This window comes from Vicugna pacos, chromosome 20 (genome assembly GCF_048564905.1).
Source record: "Vicugna pacos chromosome 20, VicPac4, whole genome shotgun sequence".
NCBI lineage: Eukaryota > Metazoa > Chordata > Mammalia > Artiodactyla > Camelidae > Vicugna > Vicugna pacos.
In genome coordinates, this window is record NC_133006.1 from 21894338 (window position 1) to 21900150 (window position 5813).

Below are 5813 nucleotides of genomic sequence, written 5' to 3' on the forward strand. Positions count from 1 at the left end.
TAGGAGACCCACCCTCCTCTCTTTGGTTCTGAAAGGATGGAATGAGAGCCCAGCAGACCTTTCCCTCCTCCAGAGAATTCCATGCAGTTCCATTCCATTTCAAAGACCTCTGATGAGAAGGAAAGTGCTTTTTGCAGTAACAGGCTGAGAGATATGGAAACAAAGGATGGAGACAAACCCTTTGGGAGATCCAAGGTTTCAGGAATTAAACGCTCAGTTAACTCATGGAGAAATAGATGTGTGGGTGATTTCTGGACTCCTTTCACCTGGGCAGCCACGTGCCCCCCCACCAGAGTTCCTCCACCTGCTAGCTGGGCCCCCAGCCAGGTGTTGCTGCTTCCCGGCCCAGGCTACGTGCTAGCTTAGGGTCCAAATGGGGGCTGAAGTGCTAGCAGAGACAGCACCTGGTGACCTCAGTTCACAAACAGAATCTCGGGAATGCTCTTCGACGTAAAAGAAGATGCAGCCCCAGGAGGGTGCAGGCCCCAGCTGGCCTCTGTCCATATCTTTATTCCATTTTCAAGAAACTCTTCCAATATTTGGAGAGTAGACCTCAGAGGGTGAAAAGTACTTTTCCTGTGTATCTTCTCAATTCCCAGCTGGTCTCAGGGAGCTGCAAACTATTCATTCAGAGAAGATAGGATGAACTCTCCCTGGCCCCTGACCAGGCCTGGTTAGGGCAGCGCCCCCCTACTCCATGGACACAGGAACTAGGCTGCCCCACCCAGAGAAGCCAGCCACCCACTCTGTCCAGGAACGTAAATATGAGACCCCTCGTTGGCCCCCCCTGAAGCCCTGCTCCTTCCAAAGTTGAAAGCAATGATCATCTGCTAAAGAAGCCGAAACTCCAAAGGAAACTGCTGAGAAAAGGAGGCAAGGAGCTTGGAACCCCCAGAAAACCAAGTAGGGAGAGGGTATCTGCCGTGGGTTGGTCCAAGATCTTCCTGACTTGGAAGGATCTCTGACCCCTGACTTCTGCCCTTTATCAGAGGTGCCCAGATCAGGAGGACTTGAACATCACCTTCAAGGCTGCATTCAGGACATGACGTTTTCCCAGTCTCCAGGGAATGCTTGAGCAAACAGTCGTCTGCCCACTGGCAAGGGCAGGTGTGTGTGATGCAGTGGGTGTGGAGGGTGCTGCCTCCCACTGCTTAGAGTTCTAGGAATCCACAGACACCCCTATCGTGGCAGTGGGCTGTGGCCAGCTGCGCTCGAGCAGCTGTCTCCAGGGGCGTTTCTGTGCTGGGGGTGGGAGGCAGCTGTCACGCTGCCTGCGCGCTGGGGACAGGGGTAGGACGATGTGTGCAGCCTATGACTCAGGGACAGAAGGAGGGAGGCAGCCCTGTCACAGCGCTTTCTCCTCTACATCTGGGTATGGGTTTTAGCATGCATTTCTTGGCAAAAAGGCATCTCAGGGCACTGTTTAAGCTGCCATCCCCTCCTCCTAAGCCTTCTAATTAATATCTACTATGTGAATTATTTATTGAGAACAGATGTTAGAGTTTAAAGAGTATTGCGTGGAGATCCTTTGCTAATCAATTTATTTTAACAGGTTTATGTAGTTACTGTAAACCAAAGTGGAGATTTCTCTGCTGCTGGAAACTGGTGTTTCTACCGGCTTGTGCTGTGTGTCTAGCTTGCCCCAAGGCTGCTGACTGATCTTTCACTTCCCCCTGCCCTGGCCACGGTTTCTCCTCCAAGTGGGAGTCTAATTTGTTCTGAAGAAAAGCTTGTTATCTGTCCTTCCCTCTCCAACCAGAAAAGATAAACATCAGTCCTTGGGTTGGACTACGGGGTCGCTCAGTGAGAACTGGGTGTGGGCACGCCAGGCTTCCAGGCAAGTTTTCCCAGGCCATGCCATTAAAACATCCCTGGGATCAAGAAGTAGCCTGAAATTCTACATGAACAGGAGCTACAGGGCTAAATGACCCCACCTGTGTCTCCCCCCAGGGCTCTTGTCACTGGAAAGTTGTGGAACACTTGCCACCCCAGCCCTAAATCCGCAAAAAACTCTGGGCAGGCCTGCTAAGCACTGGGCTTAGAGTGTGGGCGATAAAGGATCCAAACAGACAAAGGTCTTGCTCCCCAGAAGAATTTATAGCCCAGGAGGTGGCCAAGTCTGCATGTCACGTGTCAAGTCTGCATTTCTGCTCAATCAGGGTGAAGGAGGGGAAAGAGCGTTCTCCCCCAGCGACCTCCTCTTTCCTGATCCCGGGACTGGTAGCAGAATAGAAGACGAAGAGTGTCTGGAGCCCAGAGGCACTTCCATGTCCGTTACAGCTTCATTTCATCCACCCGCAGCTGCCCTCTGGCTCAGGGGGTCTGCAGCAGCAGACAAAAGGTCTAAAGGGCAAATGTAGGGGAAAGGAGCAGGTAAACCATGGCCAGGTGAGCCACCCTGCCCCATCACTAATCTTTCCATCTCCAATACTAATCCCCCTTAGAGCCACGGTCCACAATCTTCTGACGGTTCTGTAATTTAAGGTTCTGTCACCTCAGGGTGAGGGCATCTCCTCCTGCGAGTCCACCTTTACTTGGGAGGCCTAGGGGAGAAGAGACCCAAGAGAAACTTTGCTTTGCTTCTGCCCGGAACTCCCCCAGTGGTATCACCGTCTCAGGATCACTTTGTTAGGTGAATTTCTCGCTGTCTTTTATATGTGGCCAAAGTTCATCTGTGGGCCCCACTGTGAATATTAGAGACATGTATCCAGGGAAGGAGGAAAACTGTAGTAACTGGAGGTGTAGGTTTGCCAACCACAGCGTGGGGCCAAGGAAGGGTCTGTGCAAGGATGGTGGTCTTGGGTGCAGAGGACATTCAAGGACCACACACAAAAAAGTAATCCATTTCAAGTAGCTGACACCAAGGTTCCATTTGACCTGATGCACAAGTATAAGCCATCACATACTTTGTCTCCCCCGAAAAGGGACCTGTGATCCTGGAGTCTAGGAGAGAAATGAGCATCCCTGCTTCTTCCCCAGCAGAACTGCGAGGGGACAGGACTGGGGCTTGGGGCTCTGTCTCTGGCTAAAGTCCAGAAGAAACCATGACTATGACCCCAGACATGAGTCTCCCTTGGCCTTGTCTAGTATTTGATAATCATCACTCACCACTTGCAGGGGTCCCTGTGAGATAAGCTCCTGCTCCCAGCCCCCAACACAGATCCCTACGGGGACCACTGTCCAGAATTCTCTGATAGTTCTCAAATTTTTTTGGAGGCTGAATCTGCTGTTCTTATCTGCTCTTCTTGTGAGTTCATCTTTTGGGGGGCAAAGTGGGGGACCACTGTCCCAGGGGAGGCCTGGATCTGAGCTTTGAGGGGTAAGGCTCATGGAGTCCCCATGTCTCCACAGTGAGCTATGCAGAGCAGGTGAGGAAGGGAGTTTGCCTCAGAAGAGGGTCTGGAAAGCATTCACATTAACACGACCTTTGTGTGTGGCTCATGATGACACAGTCCTTGCAGCCCTGATCCCCATTGGAGGCTCTCCTGCTTTGTTGCCTTCAGAGCCCTCCCAGCACACGAGTCCCCAATGTTTCTGGAGCAGCAAGCTATCTTGGGACCTTTTGAGGATGTTCTTGTGGGGGTTCTGTTTCCTGGGCTTTGGGGACCAAAAGTTCTGCCACACCTTTGTGAAAGTGAAAACAAGACCAAGCAGAGAACAGCACAGCATCCGAGGGAAGAGGGAGCCTCGCAGGCCAACCATAGCCTGCTGTAGCCTGCCACCCCTGGGGAGGGGGCAACTCCAGAGCACACAGTGGGGTGGACCCTGAAGCTGGAGATTCAAGTCACCAGCAAGGACTTGTCCTCCACCTCAAAGACATTTCCCTTTCAACTCTAATCTCTTTGGGCCGCACAGGCAGGCCCAGGGCTTCCTTGGCCCCTTTCTACAGGAAGTTAGCCCAGGCTGATGGGGCAGGCAAGAATATGAAGTCTCCACACATTTTTTTAGGGAGTAGGAGGAGGTACCTTGGGGACAGGGGAATTTACTGCTATGCCTTGTAGATAACCCAAGTGTCTATCCAGAAATCCTTCACGGTTCAGCGGGAAGGGAACTTCCTACTGGCTTTTACATTCCTGGAGGGCACATCCAACTTATCTACAAGTGTGAGCAAACACGGCTGGCTGGGGCTCCATTCTCCAGTAGTTAAAGCTCAAATTGATCTACCTCCTCGGATATTTTCCATGATGTCAATCAGTTCCCCGGTGCTTCCCCACCCCGCAGCTGATGTGGATCTTATAAAGGAGCCAATGGTTTGGGCCTTCAAGATACAGTAAGTTTGTGTTTCACCAATGCCAACCATGTGCCAGTTCAGTGCTGGGGCTGCAGGGGCCCAGAGCTGAATGAAGTCACAAGGGAGTCTGCGTCAGGTTGGAAAATCAGATGAATATAAGGGGACAGCATCACTTGGGGACTTGGCACATATCCATATATGCCACACAGGCAAAGTCTTGAACCACAGCTAACCTGAATCCTGGCCTGATGCCTTGTGATCCTCCCAGAACCAGAGGATGGCAGCCTGCTCTGAGGCCATTGCCCACTCCCCCGTCTCCCGGCCCCCACCCAGAGAGGCTGTCATGAGGCAGATTCTTATCACCTCTGTGTTCTAGCTGGAGGAGAGAATCTTGGGATGGAAAGAGCTCCTTTCCAGATGCTCATGATGCAAAAACTAAGGTGGGATGGATTCAAGACCTAGATGCCCAGAACATTTTGGAATTCAGAGTTAGGCTCAGAAACTTTCCTGTACTCTTGATTAATCTGTGAAAGAAAGATATTTCTCTGAGGCTCTTAATAGGGAGCCTGTTAAGTCCCCAAACTTCCCATCTTCTTCCATTCCCACTTCACTGACAGATTCCATGGTCAGGAAACGTCTCCCAGAGATAGCTGAGGACTCTTGAAAAAAGCCAACGAGATGGCTGGTGCTGGGTGACCTGGAGCGCTGCCTCCTCCTCTTGCCTTCAAGCCCTCTGCATCCTTTTACACCATGACACCCCACCGGGTCCTTATTTAATAACCCTGGAGTTTACCAGTTGTTAGCTAATTGAAGTCCATTACTTTTCTACCTTTCCCACCCCCAGGGCCTATCTGCTGTTGCTGCTGATTTCTGCTGCATAAGAGCACGCTCCAGCCCATTTCCTGTACCACACGTTCCTTTCTGCTTCTCCCACAGACCCCCCATGCCAGCATTTCTTTAAGATGCCCACAGTTGCCCCTGAAAAGGCAGTCCTAGCAAGCTCACTTCAAGGCAACCAAGTGGAAGGCTGGGCTATACAGACTTGGAAGTGCAACTTTAAGAGAGGAAGTTGCCAGATCCCCACCCCAAAGCTCCCCCACAATCTTATGACCCATAGAGGGAGAAGGGGAGGTGGGCACAGTTGCTTGCTTTCCATTTGGGGCCCAAATCCTGCATCCCTGGGGTAAGCAGCCTCCACCCTAACATACTCCATCCAACTTGATGCCCCTGAGATGCCTCGCCTACACTCAAAAGCCCGTGAGCCTTGTCTTTCCAGCATCGCTCTTCGCCTGCTTTGGGACCAGCCCCAACCGAGAACAGAGGCTCCTGGCAGCAGCAGCAGGACAGAAGGCACAGAAGCTGGCGGCGCAAGAGGCAGCCCGCGACCCGCCGAGGGCACAGCCTACGTCGTCTCCCCCTGGGGCCAAGGTGGGCTGCGAACCGAGAAGCGTGGGGGCCTCTCTCCCGGCTCCCCAGCCCCTAAGAAGGTCCCCACCATTCCCACTTCCTCCTGCGCCCCATCCTGGGACCCTTCTGATAGTCAAGACCCGCTTCCACCTCAAGGAGTTCTGAGTGGCTCTGC

The 5813-nt window shown here is 52.4% G+C and overlaps 1 long non-coding RNA gene across 3 annotated transcripts; it reads right to left on the reverse strand.

The window, feature by feature from the left end:
- Positions 1–472: 472 nt before the first annotated feature.
- On the reverse strand, positions 473–5813 carry LOC140687724 (uncharacterized). 3 transcript variants are annotated; one of them, XR_012062219.1, is made up of 3 exons: positions 5727–5813; positions 4595–4755; positions 473–2343 (listed from the first exon to the last, which is right to left on the reverse strand). It is a non-coding gene; the product is annotated as an uncharacterized lncRNA (long non-coding RNA). The 3 variants fall into 3 exon arrangements; XR_012062218.1 differs by having other exon boundaries at positions 5477–5813; XR_012062220.1 differs by having other exon boundaries at positions 473–2543; positions 5477–5813.